General features: G+C 38.4%; 1 long non-coding RNA gene across 1 annotated transcript in view; it reads left to right on the top strand.

The window, feature by feature from the left end:
• LOC107651428 (uncharacterized) overlaps positions 1-21096 on the top strand; it is a 43207-nt gene extending 22111 nt beyond the window's left edge. The window contains exon 2 of the long non-coding RNA XR_001628254.2: positions 1-21096. This exon is cut by the window's left edge and continues 19851 nt beyond it. This is a non-coding gene — a long non-coding RNA (uncharacterized LOC107651428).

Below are 21096 nucleotides of genomic sequence, written 5' to 3'. Positions count from 1 at the left end.
CCCCTTCTGCCTGCTCACACAGCCCTTATCCTATTTCAGGTCTATATCACCTCTTACCTGAACCATTGAAATAATCTTATAATCAGTCAAACTGCTTCAAGTCTCAGCCTACTCCATTCCATCCTCCACAGAGTTGCCAAATTGATTTTCCTAAAGTCTAAGTCTAACAATATTATTCCCATACTCAATAAAACTAGTGATCTTTAGAATCAAATATAATCTTCTCTGTTTGACATTTAAAGCCCTTCAATACCTGGCCCCAACCTACTGTTAAACTCTTATTATTCCCTTTCGTTTATTCCCCTTCAGACATTCTGAAGTCCAATGAATTCAGCTTTCTAACTTTTCCTCCCAATACAGTACTCTATTTTCCATTTCCATGTCTTTGTACCAGCCATACCCCATGTGATCTCCCCTTACCTTCACCTCCTAGAATCCCTGTTTTCCTTCAAGACTCAAGAGCCACCTTCTACATGAAGACTCTCCTAATCCCTCTGGCTGTTATTGTCCTCCCCCCTAAAAAGTTATCTTATGGCCATTTTGCATATAGCCAGTATATAACTATTATGGATACAATCTTTCCCCGAGTAGGTGCTTAATAAATATGATTGTGATGGAGGATTTCAGTACCCCAGATATATGCTAGAGCTTTCTCTCTGCCAAAAGCATAGTAGCCAATATTTTCCTTAATGATGACAGTGCACGTAGTGACAATCCCCCAATTCACAGATTTCTCTAAGAACTGTTACCTCAGGTACAAAGTACAGTATGGATTGACATCCCCTAAAATGATATTCATGGATGTTTACCTAGAATGGTCAGCCAGAGGACAAAATTAGTTATTCAGATAAAGGTATAGATGTCAGGCTCAACAAATTCACAGATGGCAAAAAGCTGAAAGAGGTAGCTAACATACTGGGTGACAAGAGTCCACTCCAAAAAGATCTTGAAAGCCTAGAGCATTGAGCTGAGTATAAGAAGATTAAATTGAATAGGGATAAATATAAAGTCTTACACTTACACTGATAAAAAAATCATCTTCCTGAGTCCAAAATAGAAATTTATTCCTTAAAGAAAGTGAATTTTAGTGGACTGAAAATTCTCTATGAACCAACTTTGAGCTATGGTGAACATACAATGCTAATTCTGTATTAAGAGAGGCATAACAACTTCCAGGAATAACTTTTGCTTTACCACATCTGGGATGTAATGTTCAGTTCTGGGCTCCATTGGTGATACATTCGACCCACCTACAGACATACAGTGATGAACTTAAGATACAGGACAAGGCAAGATTTTTCAACATGGAAAATTTAGGAGTCTGTTTTGCTAGACTACACATTTGTTACAAGGGGATTTTTATTTGTTTCTTTCTTTTATATGGGTGGGGAGGAGGAGAGTGGCAGAGCAGAGCCAGAAAGAAGAGAAAATAAAGAAAGAGAGAAGAGAAATGAAGTATTATTAGAGATGAACAAAGACTCTTAGGGTCATATTTTCTAGAGCTTTACAAGAGCTAAACTGAGAAGTTCCAACTTTATTCTGGAAGCAATAGGAAGCTATAGTAGTTGGTTAAGTAGGAGAATCACACTATCAGATCCTTTACCTTCCCCCCCTGCCTGGAATGTGCTCCCTCCTTACCTCCAAGTCAGAGTCCCTCTTTTCCTTTTAAGATGCAGTTCAAGCCCCATCCTCTGCACCAAACCTTTTGCCTATCCACCCAAACTACTTCATATTTTACTACTTTGTATATATACCAGTGTGTGTATATATTTATACATCTATCTGTTTATATCTCTATTTACATACATATCTACATTTATGCAAACATATATACACATACATACATATACTTATTAACTTTATCTTTATTTTGTAAATACTTTTCTATGCACAGCCACCCAATTAGAGTTGGAATGCAAGGAGGAATTGTTTCATTCTTTGGACTTGTATTCTCCAGTGCTTGGAACAGTGCCTGAGACCTAGTAGGTGCTTAATATTTGTTGATTAGTTGACCTCATATGATAATAGAAAAGGAATATTTCAATTATTGCAAAGTCAATTTGATTCAAGATCAATTCTATGTGCAATAAAGACCTCAGAGATTATTTAATCCAATCACCTCACCTTTTTTTAACCTTTACTTTCCATCTTAGAATTACTACAATGTATTGGTTTTCAGACAGAAGAGTGATAAGAGCTAGGCAATGGGGATTAAGTGACTTGCCCAAGTTCACATAGCTAGGACGTAGCCGAGATAAAATTTGAACCCAGAACCTTTCATCTCCAGGCCTGATTATTCATGAGTTGCCTAGCTATCCCCCAAGTCACTTCTTTTGTAGAAGAGGAAACTGAGAATAAAAGGAGTTAAATGGTTTGCACCCCACAGCTAGTGTAATGAGGAACAGAACTATAATTACCACCTAAGTTTCTTGACCCTCTTGCTCTTCCCTCCAACCTATTGCCTCCCTGATGAAGTTGAAAGTGTGACCCTTATATAAAACTCCTTAAATTCACTCCCCAAATTGAACAGTCACTTATAACAGTCTTCCAAAAGATAGAATACTTACATCTCTTTTGGAACATTATACAAGTCTTTAGAACTTTCTTTTTGGTATCTTTGTCCCCGGGGGAGCAAAATTTACAGATGCACAACATGAGTGCAGAGTGTGTATCATCAGTCTGATAAATTCTAGACTTTCCCCATTCTTTAACCTAATCCCAAACTTCTTCCTAGCCTGAATTGTACCCCAGAGGCTGTGAGGAAGATGGCAGCAGAGCAGTAGAAATCGTCCTAAATATTGACTAGACTCACAGAGGGACAGTTTCATTTATCCATGAAACAAAGATCCTGCAATTAGGGACCTCCCAAGACAAGCACCCTTCAGATAACAAGGAGCTCCAGGCTGCTGGCTCCCCATTAAGGAGTCAGATCAAAGCCCTGATATTGACTGTCCTTTGTCTCCCACCCAGGGCTTAGACCAATCTAAATGTTCCCCCAGGGGAAGGACAGGAGGCAGCGGTCAAATTCAGGTTTTTCATGCTCCCCCATGTGTCAAAAATAACTGGAAGACTTCAAAACTGAGCCAGTGGTTGGTCAGGCAGTATAGAAAAGAGAGACCCAAGACCCTCATGGTTTACTCTTGGCGTCTGCCACACCAAAGTAACGTTTACTACCTGTGTGCAGGTAGTATAGCAAGGATAGAAACTTGCTGCCCTGACATCTGTGATTAAGCCTTCATTAGAATTAGGCCTCTGTATTATGGCATGACTTTTTATGTTACTTATCTAATTTGAATTTATTATCATATAGAGGATAAGCTGATGGCCTCTACCTATTTTCTGTCAAATTACCTTTCAATTTGGGTAGAAGTTTTAGTCAAATAAATCTTTGCATTAAATGTAGCATTAGCTTCCCCAGCTGCCATTGCCTGAAGGTCAAGTATGTTCAATTCCACTCCTCCCTAATGCCTTGTGTTCTTCGTAACCATTAAGGGAGGTTGGTATGCATTTAAGCTCTTAGCCCCCATCTATCATGTTCACCTGGCTCTAGGGGATCCTCTGCATCCTTTTTCCTTAAAATTTCCCTAATTGCCATTTAACCACTAACTTAACAATAGGGTTAACTTTTACAAAGTACCAAAAAAACTTTTTCAAAGAAATATTTATTTTAAAAGTATATTTACAAATATACAAACTCACTCTTCAATATATTTGAGGTAGAATATTCTCCTCCCTCCCATACTACCTTGGTTTCTGAGGAGAGGAAGAGAATTAGGTTCACAGTTTAGCTCAGTTCCTATAGAGCACAGTCCCAGTTCCAAGTACAAGACTCTTCCTCAGGCTTGAGTTCCAGGAGTTCTGGTGATAATTTACAGGCTTCCGTATCAGCCTGTGTCTGGCTATATTCTCCCACCAGGAATCCTGACTCCAGTCTCCAAGATTTGTATTTCCAGATCTGAAGGGGATCATCACCTACACCTGGAGTTAAGAAGGACAAATGACACAGAACAGAAAAAAAAAAGGTCCATTTCTTCAAGCTGAGGGAAAAGAGGGAGGGCAGAGGAAGAAAGTCTTTTCCCCCTTCACCAGTTCAGTTTATGGCATCCTCCATGCTGAGTGACCTGGGAATCTTTACCCTCTTGACACAACTCAAAGGAGTGCAGGAAAAAGTTTGAGCCAGAAAGGAGAGTGACTATCTCAGCCTCTTCAGTTTTAAAGATATAGCTTTTTCCAGCCTATTCAGGCAATGCACACAACATTCCCATTCATATGGAAGGAGAAAGTAACACTGTGTTGGACAATCTGGGAATATCCTAGACCTGCCTCTTTAGGGGTATCTCCATGATGGGCAACCTGGACAATGCTCCAAAGGCCCTATTATATAAAGAGATCTGATTTTTTAAGTCTTAACATCTAAAAACCAATGGGTAACACAAATCAAAAAGATTAAGACCCAGTTACCTTTAACAAACGTTCAAAAGAAAGGTACAATTCAGAATTACAAAAGAAATAATTACAAAAGAACATTCATAACTGATTAATCAATTGTTTCAAAAGTTCCAAATACTCTAGAAAATGAAAAATATATATCTTCCAAATGGTCAGAGATGACAAAAGATCAAAACATTCAATACTGAAGTCTAGAAGTCATAAGCACTCATTCAAAGCTGATAGAGCTATTTGGAAAACTATATTAAATTGCATAAATCTTTTTTTTAACCCAGTGAGAGATAGGCTAGGTGATAGAGTGTAAAGAGCACTGGATTTGGAGTCAGAGGTCTTGGGTTCAAATTCTACCTCTGCTGCACCTCTCTATTCCATAGTTTCTTTGGCTATAAACTGAAGGGGCCGTATGATCCACTTATGTATAATCCCACTGAGTTTATAACACAAGGAGGCTAATAATGATGGGAAGAAAAGACAAATGGAACTATTCAAAAGAATTATTTATAATTAAAAGTTTGAAGCAAAGTGTGTCTAAGAATTGAGATAAGCCCAAGCAAATTAAGATATAGAAATGAGTTTGTATTCCAAATAATGAAAATACAAAGAATTAAGAGAAACATGAGAGAACTTGCATTAAGTGAGGCAGAATAATGAAAGTAGAGTCAAAAGAATGATGTACACAATTACTACAACCATGTAATTTAAGGTCTAGAGCATTGAATTATTGACCTATGGTCTAGAGCAGTGGTTCTCAACCTTTCTAATGCCTTGACCCTGCAATACAGTTCCTCGTGTTGCAGTGACCCCCAAACCAAAAAATTATTTTGGTGGCTATTTCAAAACTGTAATTTTGCTACAGTTATGATTCGGAATTTAAATACCTGATATGCATTATGTATTCTCATTGCTACAAATTGAGAGGTTGAGAACCGCTGGTCTAGAGCATACTCAGGTACAAGCTTCCAAATTCCTTTCCTGAGGGAATAACCATCAACAAAATTCAAATCAAATACAAAAGACAGTGTTAGTAGATATTTCAAATTCAACACTTCCAAGATGGACTTTGGTTTATTGCCCCAAAAACTAATCCCTCCTTCAAACTTCCCCATTTCTGTTGAGGGTTCCACCATCTTTCCTGTCACCAATGTTCAAAGCCCATAAGATATCCTTAGCATCTTCCTCTATCTACTAGCTACATGAGCCTGGGCTTAATCTCTCTGTGCCTCAGTTTTCTTAATGCAAAATAAGAGCTTTGGCCTCTAAGGTCCCTTCTAGCTCCAAATCTAAGATTCTATGATTCACTTCATTGCCAATTTTTTTTTATCATTTTCCATAAGCTTTCTCACATCCACCTCCTTTGCTCCTATAACAAAGCCTCTGCCCTGGTTCAGACTTTGGTCATCTCTCACTAGGACTTTTGCAATAAAAGTCTCTTAATTGTTCCCCTTGCCTCATATCTCTTTTCTGCCCAATCCACCCTCCACTTAGCTCAAATTAATATTCCTAAAATATAGCCATGACCTATTCAAAACATTTTAGTGTCTCCTTTTACCTGTAGCATAAACTGCAAACTTTTCAGTTCTCCATAATATATGAAACACATACATTTTGGCCCACCTCTCTTAGAGCCAGGCAGGCTATGTCTCCCTCTTATTATTCACAGGTATTCTGAGGGATTTGAAGTGTCTCTTTTCTCTAAAACTATCACCTCAATCCCCTACTGGCAGCATTCTCTCCACTCCACTTCTTAGGAGCTAGTGACTAGCACCCCAGTTCCATTTAACCACTTAACATCAATTAACTTTTACAAAGGGATATTAACTTTAAAGGTATAGCAAGAACACATGTACAAACATTTTCCCCAACTCCTTGCAGGTTTGCTCTTTCCTACACTACCTTGGTCTCTAGGGCAGCATGCTTAACACTTGGCTCAGTTCCTACATAGCATTAGTCCCACCAGATTCATGACCAAAGTTGGCACATTGTTGCCTAATGAGTCCCCCTCCTGGGATGGATTCTTGATGGTCACTCACGAGGATCATTTCTTATACGTCAGGGGTATCACTGATGCTCCAGATGGCCTGGACTCTGGTTCCCAGATTCCTATGGCTCAGAGATTCCATTCTTAGACCTAGAATGGAACAGGACAAATGATAAAAGCCAAGAATCCAGGCCTGAGGCCATAAGAGAGAGCAGGATTCATGCTTTTTCTAAATGAATGTGGCTGATAGTCTATTTTGAAGACACCAACAGTTCTGGCTGTGCAGTTAGTGGAAAAGGCTGCTCCCAACTGAAATAATTGTATATAACTAAAATAATTGTTTCTAGAAAGATACCTGATAATAATGGAAGTTTAGTAGGTCAAGGAATGATTGTTTAGGACCAGTATCAGAAGGGCACAGGATTTGGAAAGGTCAACAAGATAAAGCTTATAGGATAACATGCTATTAAACAGGGTTTATTTAAGATAAGGGAAGGAAGAGAAGGGAATTGGGATGATCTATCTAAAGAATATAAATAAACCTCCCACCAAATCTACTTGGTAACTTCAGAGAGGTAGTATGTGCACTGTCAATTACCTCTCTACCTAAGAGTCCCAGTTCCTATAATAAAATACATTTCACTAACCCAAATCCCCCCCCCCTTAGATGGTGATAGAGGTAGTAAGGTTGGAAGGTAAGCAGGAGCATGGCTCACAGGGAAGCTCTCACTGACAGATGGCTTTCAGTATCTCAAGCAGCTCTGTAGGAATATCTCTCAGTCAGCATCAGCAAGATACACAGGAACAGGTAGTTGGTAAGATGGATCACAAGGAAAGCCACAGGAGAGAGAATAGCTAGTTCACTAGGTCCACCCTAGGAGACTAGACAAACTCAACATCCTGCTTAACTGTCTGTTAGAAGAAAAAACAGTCCTATCACTTCTCCAGAATTCTGGAACCTTCCTGCTTCTTCCTTTACAGCATCCCCTCCTGCTCATTTCCTTATAACATAACCCACAGTTATCCAACCAGAACTTGTTACAAAATGTTCTCACTTGCTCCCCACTATCCCCAGGCCATTTCTGAAAGGAAGTGTCACTGCCTTTTAATTCTCCTAGAAGCTATCTCTCCAGCATTATAGGGACTTGGAGAGAGATCATCCCTGAAAGCCAAGATGGTCTCTGCATGAGCCAGATGCCCATTGCATATGGTTCTTGCCTAACTTGACTATTATCTGTGTTACATATTATTTTCTTTAGCATACTCTCTATTCCAGTCAAACTAGCTCCCTAAGAAGGTTTCTTGCCTTGGTTCTTTTGTACAAGTGGTCCTCCATGTCTGGAAGGAACTCCTTTCTCATCATGGCTTTGTATGATCCCTAACTTCCTTCAAAGTACAGCTCAAGTGCCATAACCTCCTTGAAGTCCTTCCTAATCTTTCTATTTATTAGTCTTCATTTCTCTTGAAATTACTTTTGTACTATTTTGTACACACTCCAATATTTAGGCATGCATATGTTTTCCTTTCTGTAGAACTTAAACTTTTTGAAGGCAAAAATTTTTTGCATTTTTTCTTTGCATCCACACCACCTAGCACAGTGCCTTGCACCTAGTAGGCACATGGTAACTTTTAATTGTGTTAAACTGAATTGATAACAAGTCATTAAATGTAAAAGCATATCTTTTCTGTTAACAAGCTATAAACTATAGGAGTAGAAAGTGACAAGTGATAAATTCTGTCGGTCAGAATCACTAAAGTAGATGATGATTCGACAGCTTTTTGGAGAAGGTACTTTACAGGTATTGGTTAAGATGTTTTGGGAGATGTGCTTTTGTCTCAAGACAAACTTTATCTTTGAAAAAATAAAAATACTTGAAAGAAAATGGATAATTTGTGTGAATCATTCCACAGTTCCTAGTGGGAACTGAGCCATACTTAAAGGAATGATGACAAATTTAAGTGTTTAGACACATTAACAGGTTTATTTTGGAAAGATGACTTTTAGAATATGCCTACTATAGAAGAATTTATCACAATGTTTGGAATCTGAAAGAAGCATTCTATTCAACTAACCCTAGGACTCAGCACGCTTCCTAGAATATAGAAGGCTCTTAATAATTGCTTATTGATTGATTGATCACTCATTAAGATGTGATTAAACTCAGGACACAAAGAGGAGAGCCAGCAACACCTAAGAATAGCTAGGAAGAGGAGAATTGAGGTGGAGCCACTGGAGCTGGGATGAATAGCAACTCACACTGGACTGATACTACCTCAGTCTGCATTCTTTTGAAACACTTTAGTCTAAGGTTTAGAGCAATAAAATGCTGTCATATTAGACAAAGCCCCATTTAGAGTTCCATCCATGTTATTTAGTTAGTTTGAGAGGTGACTATGAAGAAAAGCCTTAGCAACAATTAAACTGTGATGTCCACTGAAATTCTCTAATTTCAATGATGCCCAATGAAGTCACATTTGGGGAGTAGAGAATGGGTCAGGGAAATGTATGTGTGCATGTGCATGAGTACACACACATTAGCACAAGTTTGAGCATGTGTGAAAATAGTATTTTTTATCAAGAACCTGGAGAAATAGGGGGAAAAGATGGGGAATAATAGCACAAACAATCTGTGACTATTTGGATGAGGTCATTCGCAAATGGGTACTCCAGAGACGCACATGGCCAGACTGATCCTTATATACTGAAAAGAAAATAATCTCAAATCTAGCTGTTATTATTTAGCAGTTGCCAGAAGTCTTCCTTAATATAAGCCCATACCAGACATCTTCTCGGCAACATCACCATGTCTGAGTTGATGTGGAATTGTTGATTTGACTGCATTCACATTTTAGTAGATTTGGGGAAGGATTGTCAAAATTTTCATGAAAGGTCTTTTCCCATTGAGTATCAGTGGTTAGAATACTACCAGTCCCTTCTTTGCCCCTCATCCTGATAATTCTAAATACACACACACACACACACATACACACACACACACACAATCACACACACACACACAAATCCCATTCCTCAACTCCAACTGGTTGTTCTTTTACTCCTATTTTCCTTAATCTTACCCCTGTGATCAATCTTACCCCTATCGGATCTATCCACTCATTCCACTCTACCCCCTTGGTACATAATTGAAAAACTTCCTATTCCTTTTTCCTACAATCAGGTGGCATTCAATGAGACCTGGATCCTCTCTGATGACACCATTTATCTCACCACCCTTTATAGTTCTGACTATACTCTCATGCCTCTAAGTCACTAGTGTAATAGCGAGGGGCACTTTGAACTTGTTCACACTAGATAAGGATGGGAGAGACAAAATGCTCCTTGTTCCTCTCAACCACTTCCAGACTCTACCTCTAACAACATCACCAATCATCTACTCCTCCTTTTAAATTCATACTCTCCAAATTTATTACTCAATTCAGATACTAGTGACTCTTACCTATATTCAGCATAGCTTCCTTTCTTTTTCAATGAGTTCAGTGTCCAGCTCCCCCTTTCCACCTCATCTCCTGCCATCCTACAAAAAGTGGCTTTGAGATATATTTTGATGGTTCCTCATATACCCTAACTTTCAAATTCTTCAATCTACTGAGTTCCCATGCTCTGCTCCTCTACTCTACCTTAGCTACTCATAGAGGTGGTCATATTTTTTATCTTTCAATCACCTACAAATGTTCTGCTTCCAAGTTCACAAACTCTTTAAAATCTCCTTAATATTATTAGGATATATATAATTTTATATTATCAGAATATATGTAATATTTGGTTATACCACATTATTAATCCTTATCTAACCCTGTTCTTAAGCTTCAGGACCTCAATTCCCTCTATCCCTAAATTTGTTTCCAGATCATCACAACTGCACTAATTATATTTTCCTCTTTTCCTTATCTGAACTCCTTCATGAACCAATTCAACTCTACCTCTCTGAAACATTTGACACTGTTGATCACTTTCTCCTCCTGGATACTCAGTCCTCTCAAGTTTTCATCACAGTTTCTCCTGGTTCTCTGCCTAGCCAAACACTCCTTAGTCTTCACTGATGGTCCTTTTCCCATTTCATGCCCACTAACCTTGGGCAGAATCCCCTAAGGAAGCCAGGCATGAGATTTCTTCTCTTTCCCCTCAAGACCAAGAGTTCTTAACCTGAGATCCATGAACTTGTTTTTTTTTTTATATTTCTACAACTCTTATTTGAATATAATAGATTTTCTTCATAATCTTATGTATTCTTTTAAAAATCATGTGTTGGTTATGGAAATTGTTGTTATAGGAAATGATAAGCAGGATAATTTCAGAAAATGCTAGAAAGATCTACATGAAACTGATGCAGAGCAAAATCAATATTGTACAATAATCAAATCTGAAAGACATAGCTAATCTCAGGAATCCAATGATCTGGAACAATTCAGAAAAATTTATGACAAAGAATGTTATCCACCTCCAAAGAATGAACTGTCAGAATCAGATATAGATCAAAGCTTACTATCTTTCATTCTTGGAAGGGCTGGTTTTATATAAGTATACTTTTACAACAATTACTAATATGGAAAAAAGTTTTGCATGACAATATATATGTATATATATGTATGTATATATATATGACCCATATCAAATTGCTTATCATCTCCAAGAAGGGGATCCTATGTTTTCAGAAAATGTATGTTAAAATTTATTACATGTATTTGGGAAAATAAAATGTCTTTGAATTTTAAAAATTTAAAATAAAATAATATAAAATGCCATCAAAAAGAAGAAACAAAAACAGTATTCCAAAAAAAGGTCCATGAGCATCACCAGACTACTGAAAAGATGTAAGATACCGAAAAAATTAAGAACACCTCATTGGGTGATTTTATCAACTCTCACAGGTTCAATTATTATCTCTATGCAAATGACTTCCAGATCTTTAGAGCCAATCTTTGGCTCTTTTCTGAACTATAGTCACATTCCACAAACTGATTTTTGTATGTCTTAAACTAGATGTCTAGTAAAAGTCTCAAACTCAACATGTCCAAAAATGAACTCATTGCCTTCCCAAAAACTTTCCTCTCTTTCAAATTTTCCTTTTTCTGTCAAGAGCACCACCTTCCTATCACCTTACACCTAACTTACCTAACACCATAATTTGACTCTTCCCTCTTATCCCATATATTCAATATGCTTTCAAATCTTGTCATTTCTATATTCACAACATCTCTCATCCATATTCCTTTGTCTTCAGTCACATAGCCAAAATCCCTATCTCTCGCCCTCATCACCTCTCACCTAGACTATGATGATAACATTCTAACTAGGTCTTGTTTTAAAAAAAAAATATTTAAAAAAAGGAAGGGATGTAGTCTAGAGGGGAGTAGGGGGGGAAAAGTCTCCCTGGCTCAAGACCCTCCCTATTCCAATATGCCCTCCACTCAGATACTGAAATGATCTTTCTAAAGTCTAAGCCTGACCATGTGACTCTCTACTTAGAGAGCACCAAAGACTTCCTATTATCTCTAGGATCAAATATGAAGTCTTCCATTTGAACTTTAAAGGTCTTTATAACCTGGTGCCTTCAAGTATTTCACATTTCCTTTCACTTACTTCCTATCTGATGACATATTATTTTCTCGAAGGTCCAGTAATACTGGTCTACTTGACTTTACTAAAACATGACCCCCATCTCCCACATTTATGGCCTTGCATTGGCTGCCCTGGTGCCTAGGATGCTCTCTATCCTCACTTCTTCCCCTGGTTTCCCTCAAGGATTTAGCTAAAATCCTACCTTCTGCTTGTTAGCATGGAAGCTTTTTGAAGGCAGGACCCAATTCTGCCCTTTTTTTGGCTCCCTAGCATTTAGTACCATGCCTAGCAAGCCTTAAGTTCTTTTTTTCCATTTAAAAAATTTCAGTCACAAGTAGGAACAATTTTTGACAATTGTTTTTTGACATTTTAGAAGTCAAATGTTCTTGTTCCTGCCTCTCCACTCCCCTTCTGGAGGCAATGAATAGTCTGATATAGGTTATACCTGTACTTTCATATAATACATATTTCCATATTGCTCATGCCATAATGAAAGATATGTGGCATACATACAAAAGAAATCTCATGAAGGAAATAAAGTGGAAGATGGCGTGCTTTGATCTGCAGTCAGACTCCAACAGTTCCTTCTTTGGCTGTGGAGAGCATTTTCATCATGAGTCCTTTGTGGTTAGCTTAGAGACTTGCTTTGCTGATAGTGAATTAGCCCTTCACAGTTGCTGTATAATAATTTCTGCTACTGTGTACATTGTTCTCCTAGTTCAAAGGAGAAAGGTGGACTTTCATAAAGAGATGTTGAAAGTTTGGGATGCCCCTTTTTTTTTTAAGCTTTCAATCAATTGGATTGGTATTGAATAAGGGAAAGTGAAGAGGCTTTCAAAATGTCTCCAGAGGTACATGGTGGGAAGAGGATGTGGGGCAAGGGGGGAAATGCTGTCATTTTTGACAGTAAGAAAGAAGAAAGGTAGGCCACGTGTAGAAATTAGTGAGCCAGAAGAGTGGATGGGGTATTATATTTGCATTTGTGAAATTTGGGACAAATTAGATTATGATACCCTAGAAGGAAGGGACTGAATTTTTATTTTTGCATTTGTATTCCCAATGCCCAGAATAGTTCATTATATAGAGCAGACACTTTTAAATGTTTGCAGAACTATTTGTTGAACTGAGAAAAGGGATGATAGCAATTGGGGTCACTGGTGTAGCTATTCAGGTGAATTAGAACAAGTATGTGTTTGTGAACAAGTTAGTGAACACAAAGATAGAGTTTCTGGAAGTTTTTTGGGGCATTCACCTGCAATAGTTGGGCTAGAATCTGTGAATCTAAGTTGCTATTTGGAAAAAGCAATCATCTTTTTCACTTTATTTGTCCCCAAAATCTCCCTTATATTTCTCAGATTTTCTTTCCTAAGATTCTCTCAATTGCCATGTCTATTTCCTTGTTATAAAGGAAGGCTGTGTGGCAAGGGATTGGAGGGGCAGAGGTAGGAGATGAGGAATAAGGGAGCAAAGCAGAGCAAGAGACCATTGATGAAGAAACCTAGGTCCAGATGCTTTCATGCCCTGATTCTAGCCCATTTTCCAAGGTTTATAAACATTATGTCCTGTCATTCACTCTAATCCAGCCAAGGTCACCTTTAACTGTTTCTCTTAAACTACATTCCATTCCCTGTTTCCAAAAAAAGACTGACTTCCACATGTGAAAAGAATTCCTTTCTCATGTAAGAGTCTTACTACCACTAGTTTCCTTCAAAGCCCAGTTTCTACATGGGTCTTTCCATATCCCTCAGAGGCTTGAGACTCTCCCTACAAAATTACTTTATATTCCTTGGTGTCTACGTATATTTATATGTTTTGTTGCCCCCAAGGCCCAATCCAGCACTTGGCATATAGTAGGCACTTAATAAATGTTTGTTGTTTGACTAATTGATTAATTAATCACCCAAGGTCACTGTGATAGTATAATGGAAGTGCCAAGAATAAGAGGATGCTATGATTTTGAGTTCAATGCTCTTTTCCCTATACCATTCTATATATCTAGATTTGACTAAAGTAAAAACAAAAAGCATCAGTAAAACTCAGTTTTTTTTAAAGAAATGAATCAATGAATTCCTAAATGGAGAGGTAGCAGGATACATAAGCATTTATTAAGCACTCTGTGCCAGGCACCACAATAAGCACTCTACAAATATTATCTCATTTGACCCTTACAACAACCCTGTAAGGCAGGTGCTATTATTATCCACAATTTATAGCTAAGGAAACTGAGGCAAACAGAAGTTAAATTACTTGCCCGGGATCACACAGTAAGTTTATGAGGCTAGATTTGAACTCAGGTCTCCTTGATTCAAGGGCCAATATGCTCTCCATTGTACCACCAGCTGTCTTATGTGCATACACACATCTTTATAATATTTTCCCCAAAGGATAGGACTTAGTAGGTACAGCATCTGTCTAAGACAGAAATTCATACCCTATTTCAGGTGTGGTTTTAGTTTTTGTCTCTACAATTTTAGATAAAATCCACTGATCTCAGGAGCCAATCATCTGAAGATGAATGCCTGAAATGAGATGAGAGATTTCCAGACTAATCTGTTTTCTTCTGACTCACTTAAATCTTTATACTTTTTGTTCCTCCAATGGAACTACATTTGCTTCAGTCCCTAAGAATCACAGAAGAGGTAGAAATTGAAGACTAAGAAAAAGAACTGGGAATTTAGGGTCCATTCGATTTTTTTTAAACCCTCATCTTTCATCTTCGAATCAATACTCTTCCTAGGTAGAAGAACTGTAAGGGCTAAGGCAATGGGGGTTAAGTGACTCACTCAGCCACCTAACTGCCTTCCAGAGTCCCTTAGAGTAAAAATAATTCTTCCAATTCTAAATTTTCCCAGTATATGGGAGTCATGAAAATGAGGTGAGTGGGAAAGGACCCTATGGGAAAGTATCCTTTTGCTTGGCTTGTGTTGACAGACTTTGGCTGTATTGATCAGTTTTGCTAAACTTCTTTTCTCATTTTTCTTTGTTACAAGGGATAGTATGCTTGGGAGGGGGGGAATATATTCAGAAATGAAGGTAATTTTTAAATTTTTTATAAAGGAAATAGATGAGGCAGCTAGATGGCTCGGTGAATTAAGAACTAGACCTCAAGACATGAGGTCCAGAGTTCAAATTTGACCTCAGACATTTTCTAGCTGGGTGTCCTTGAGCAAGTCACTTATCCCCATTGCCTAGCCCTTACCTGTCTTCTGCCTTGGAACCAATACATAGTTGACAAAGCACATAAACATATACATATACATATCTAAGACAAAAGATAAGAGTTTTTTAAAATAAAAAAATAGAAAAAAATGAACTACCTTTTTGAGAGCTGAGGGCATGTAAGGATTTAGTGGTTGCCATGTTTATTTAATCTGAGCCTACTTATTGATGATGTCTTAGACTGGTGCTGTGTCTGATAGTCATGTATATCCCCATAGGTTTGCAGAGTAGAATGGTTGCTGCCTAGATCTAAACTTTCTCGAACATTTTGAGTCAATACTGTTGGGAAAAGAGCAAATGTGCTTAGTACTGAAGCAATAATACCTGGGAATTTGAAAAACCCTCCCCAAGTTCAGCTTTGATCATTTACCACCATGTCAACGTAGAAGAGATGCTAGCTGCTAAGACTAACAAGAAGGTCTCCCAGGAGGCAGTAGGCAAGAGCTAGACACTGTGTCTGGGGAAGACAGAGAAAGGTCAGGAGAAGAGAGGAACTGGGCTACCTAATTTCCAGGAAGATGAAGAGAAAGTGAGACTTATGGCAGATTTAGGAGACTGGATTCATAATGGGGGCTAAGAGAGTGTTGAGGAAGAACTATCAATGGATGTTCCCTGAACATCTTTGACATTATATACAATCTACAAATGATTTCTATCCTCTGTCCCTCCAAATGGTCCCAAGTCCTGTCCTCTGCTATATACAAATGAGCTATAATAGAGGAATATGTACATGCAGGCGCTGTGCAAGCATTAGAAACAAAACACATCTTGTGTGTTTATATCCAAAATTCCATTCTCTTGATTCTTCTCTATTTGTCATCTGGAGATCATATTGTCAACTCTCTTCATTTTTATTTTCCGATAAAAAAAATAAAGTTCTAAATAAATTAAGTACTATTAGAGAAGTGTATTCCAGGGACACACACACACACACACACACACACACACAGAGGAAAGTGATTCCCACCCCCACCCCCATTCAGTTGATAAGGCACTAGACTGTGACAAACCAAACCTTATCTGAGCTGAGCAACTATATTTCTAGGACCTGTGGGTGAGATCAGGTTTACAGTCATAAGAAGGAAAGAACTCAGTGATCTCTCTTTGAGAGTAGGAGGGAGTTTGTTGAAGGTAGAAGAAGAATAGACTAGAACCCAGGAAATTCCAGCCCCAAAAACTAAACATAAGTGGTGTGGCTGGGTTTGCCCTGGGGGAGTGAAACAGAGTCAGGCAAGAAGGAGATGACTAACCAAGACTGGGGTCTGCTAAGAAGAATAAAGTTAAGTTGGTTTTTTTTTAACCCTTTCATATTAAAATCAAGACTGTGTATTGTCTAGTAGCTGTTTAAGGCAGAAGAGTGGTAAGGGCTGAGCAATGGAGGTTAAGTGACAGCTAGGAAGTGTTTTGAGTTAAAATTTGAACCCAGCACCTCCTGTCACAAGGACTGCATCCATCCCCTTTCTCAGAGACATATGGAAAAGAAAACATTTCTTTAATGGACCCAACAGGGAAGATGCAGCTAAAGGCCAAGAGGAACATGAGGCTTCCACTTCTTCAGTTTATTATGCCTTCTCTTTTCTTATTTCTCGTCAATTTTCATCAACTGATCAAGAGCATCTATTGCTCCTAGGTTTAAAAAAAATCAGCATTGTAGAAGAAACAAGCTGAATTGGAAATGGTACTGAAAATGGACTTGGATATTTGAAGTGGCAGTGGGAGAAGGAAGAAGGAGAAAGATTTCTCTCCCTACAATGTCTTCAAAATGAACTTGCTTTGGGATTCAGAGACCAGTCTGGAAAAACACAAGTGAAAAGAAGGAAAGCATAAATATTGGATCCTAAGATGATGCTGAAATAAGACCTTAATGTGAACCTCTCAACTGAATGGTCACCACAATAGTAGCCACCTCTGAGGCTTTCTATGGAGTGGGTATTCCCTCCCCTGGAGACTCAGTTAGGGTCAAATTTGAGCTGCCATGTTTTTCATCAAGGAATTAAGAATAAAGGGAAATGTCCAGAAAATATGGGTTGAAATCAAAATTCTACACTAGTGAAATCAACCTGTGTATAATGAAAGACTAGGATCAGTCAGGAGGCAATCACCAAGGAGAAGAAAAAGCTAAAACATTCCAGAAGCTTTACTATATTATGAATCATTTGTAGTCTTGTAAAAACAAAATGCAAGAAGTGATCTGTGAATGACACAAAATTGTAAAGGCTGGATTTCATCTGTCACAAAGTCTACCTTTATCCAGTCTTTTCATTTCAATTTCCATGACGAGGACTCCAAAAACTGCAAATAGCACCTGCATTGGCAAGCGCGCTAAGGAGCAAAATTCCTAAGCAGAGTACCAGAAACCTTCTGTCTCCAAAACTTCTGCTTTCACAGGAAGGAAATTAACTTAAAGATGAGAACATTGAAGGGAATAATGAGTGTAGAAAAAAATGGGAACGGACAGGGGAAGGGAAGAGAAGAGAGGAAAAGAGAAGAGGAAGAAAGGAGAAAAAAGGACGAAAGGAGGAGGGAATGGTTCTAAAGGAAAATTTGCTGAATCCACATTTCCATGCTTGCTTCTCTGTAGAAAGTGGAACCTCCACTATAGCCAAGTCCCATACCTATAAAAAATAAATCGATGCCACCTCAAAACAAAGGAAAAGTGGAAGAATGCAACTTGGTGGAGTAAGAAGAGAGAGTAGCCCAAGCAACACAGAATCAGTGAGAACTGGCAGAATTTAGAGTAGCCTGCCACACAAATCTACTAGAGACAACAAAGCTACAAAATGAGTAGGATTCCAGCCCGAGCAGGAATGCAGAAAAGGAAGGAAACTCCACACTCCTACTTGACAGCAGAGCCCAGGAGGCTGCAGGGGAGAAGAAAGGGGAACCAGCTGAACTTCAGGAAACTCCGCACCCCAACATGGTAGCAGAGGGCCTAAGGCAAGGGACCCACTTGGCAGGAGCAGAGAAGCAGTAGAGTGGAGAGCACCCCAGCCCACAAAACAACAAGGTGCTGAATATAAATGGACAAAAGTTGCAAACCTCCCCAGAGCAAGGCAGCAGGACCACCTCCTCAAAATATACACTGTGAGAAACAAAAGTAGCCAGCCATACCCCAAGTACCAGAGAATGAGTACTCTAGAGGCTTGAAGGAGTCCACACAGAAACAGAGAAGAGCCTCAATAAGTAGATATGGTAATGGAGGGGTGTAAAAATTAAATTTATATCTCCAATAATACAATTTTAGGAGGTTTATTAAATAATCATTAGAAATCAAGGAATAAAGAGGATACAAAATAAAAACCACATGCCCATGGCTGATTATCCCATTTGAAATCCCCACACTTAGCTTACCACCATACTTACTGCATCATTGCAGAGGAAGAGAGAAGGTGGGAGGCATTACTATCAGTTAAATACCAATAACATGATCTTACCAACATGGAGACATGGGAAAGATTATAGGGAATTCTGGGAAATAACAAGGACTTCTGGGGAATGAAGTCTAAGGTTCAAAATCTCCATTTATACATTCCCCCCTGAGACCCATGGAAGACTAGTCTCTCCAGTAGGTCTTGTAAACATACCAGCTATGAAATTACAATAATTTGACGATAGAGGAAGAGAACAAAACCAATAATTGCTAGGTGCATTGACAAAAAGCCAGTTAGGGGGCAATCCCCTTCAGCATAAGAGTATACATACAAAATAAATGCATTTAAAACCCCACGCAGTTCAAATAACCACATTCCAAAGTTCACTCTGGATCTTCTGGTGCAGCTTGTGGTCTGTGGAGGCATCTCTATGGTATCTTCTCCAAACAGTTCACTTTCTGGATTCAAAGAGGTAGTATGTTTCTTAACCTAAAATTACTCTCAAAAGGAATGTAAAAGGAATTTAAAATAATAATTATACATACCCTGCCCCTGAAGAAGGTGATTGAGAAACCCAGGGATCACTTAGGGATGCATAGCTGAGTTATAAGATATATGAATCAATTGGCAAGAGAAATCAAAAATATTTAAAAATCTAAATAAAAAAGATAATTTCTGGATGAAATGTAAACTATCAAAGTATTTTGTGTAAAATTTCTAAGTAAAGGAAAAACAAATCTATAACAGGTCCTCGAATCAGGGCCCAATGATATAAGCAATTAAGCATTTACCTAATCAGTAGTCAGAACTATAGAAAGTTTGCCACACCATAAAAGACAGAAAAGGGACTAGATTATAGGAGCCAGGTAGGAGCCAAATTTGAGATACTTGGTAGAATGTGGGACAAGGAAGACCTGCCTTTAACACATGTTAAATAGCTACAATCTCAGACCCTAAAAAAGTTCAAGTCCTCTTGTCATGGCTCAAAATTTTCATCAATGCCATAGGGATTGGTTGGTTTCTTTGACCTTGTGCTCAATTGGCATTATGCAGTTTAGCTTTGTGCTTCTTTGGCACTGTACAATGGCTATTTTTGTATTCTCTTGTCCTGGAATCAGACAGAATCATTAAGCAAAGTCCCATAATTTTTTTATTAATTAATGGCATCATTTTTATAGTCTAAGGCTTTTGGCATATGCATTGACATTAGGGCCAATATATTTTAAACTTATATTGCTGCAAAATCAAAAGAGTTAAATACAATCTTTTCAATACTGATGATGTGATTCAAATACAAAAAGGAGAGAAAAAAAATTAAAAAACTGAAATAGTATATTGCACATGCAAGCAAAAACAATAAAAGAGTTTTAAAAATAAAAAATATAGCTTATAATCATTGACACACTGTGTCAGCTAAGGAAATTTAGAGTACAAAGGTTTCTCACCAAAAATGAGATCCATTTCCTCTTCAAACCTGGCCATGATCCACTGTGAGTGCAAAGGAAATTATTTTCACAAAGTAACAGTTTTTTATAAAGAACAGCATGTAATGCACATTCAAAAGTATCAGAATCCCCAAAGTTATAAGAGCCTATTTAAAATCCCCACACTTGGCTTCCCACCATACTTGCTGCATCATTGCAAAGGAAGAGAGAACGTGGAAGGTGTTACTGCCAGTTAAATACCAATAACATGATCTCGCCAACGTGGAGAAGCAGGAAAGATTATAGGGAATTCTAAGAAATACCAAGGACTTCTGGAGAATGAAGTCTTAAGGTTCAAAAATCTCCATTTATTGGGTTTTGTCAATGCACCTAGCAAAACCTTTGTTTTACTGTCTCTCTTCTATTTCCCTCTTTGACTATTGTAGTTTCCTCTTAGAAGGTGAAGTTTTGTATGCACCTGTAGTTAGAAAATTTTAGAGGTACAAGATGGTTGTTTAGTGATCAGTTCGAGAGACTGGTCCCCCAGTCATCATCAGGAAGGATTGTGAATTTTAGTTTTACTCCACCCTGCTTAGTCTTTAGAATTCTAGCAACCAGGAATGTATACACTCCCACTTATGGATTAAGTCGGGGGAGGAAAGGCCTATGACCTGTGTGTGCTAGCAAGTGACGAATCAGAAACAACTGACTGACCACTTGGGCTGTCCTAAACCAAATTTAAGCCACCATGGTACATGTGCGACACAGGAAATGATTTAAAGAACTGCCTTTATATTTCGCGTCACTTCCTGTGAGAGGGATTTTTTGCAGACTTGGCTGTGGGACTCGACCCTAGAGAAGCTCAGCATGAAACATCAGACTGTTTTCTTTTAGCCAGTCACATGGTAAGTGATAAGGTTGGCTCCCCCTTTCCTTGGCTTTCTGGAGAGGCCCCTTGGCCAAGGCCTCTGAACTCCTGCCTGTCTCAGACAGGATAGAGCAGATCAATTCCCTTTTCCCTCTCTCCTTCTTAATTTCTTCCTTCTATTGTAAATAAACAACCATAAAATTCCA

Source organism: Monodelphis domestica, chromosome 2 (assembly GCF_027887165.1).
Source record: "Monodelphis domestica isolate mMonDom1 chromosome 2, mMonDom1.pri, whole genome shotgun sequence".
In the NCBI taxonomy this organism is placed as follows: Eukaryota; Metazoa; Chordata; class Mammalia; order Didelphimorphia; family Didelphidae; genus Monodelphis; species Monodelphis domestica.
The sequence above is the reverse complement of the archived record's forward strand: the minus strand, read 5'-3'. Positions and strand labels throughout refer to the sequence as shown.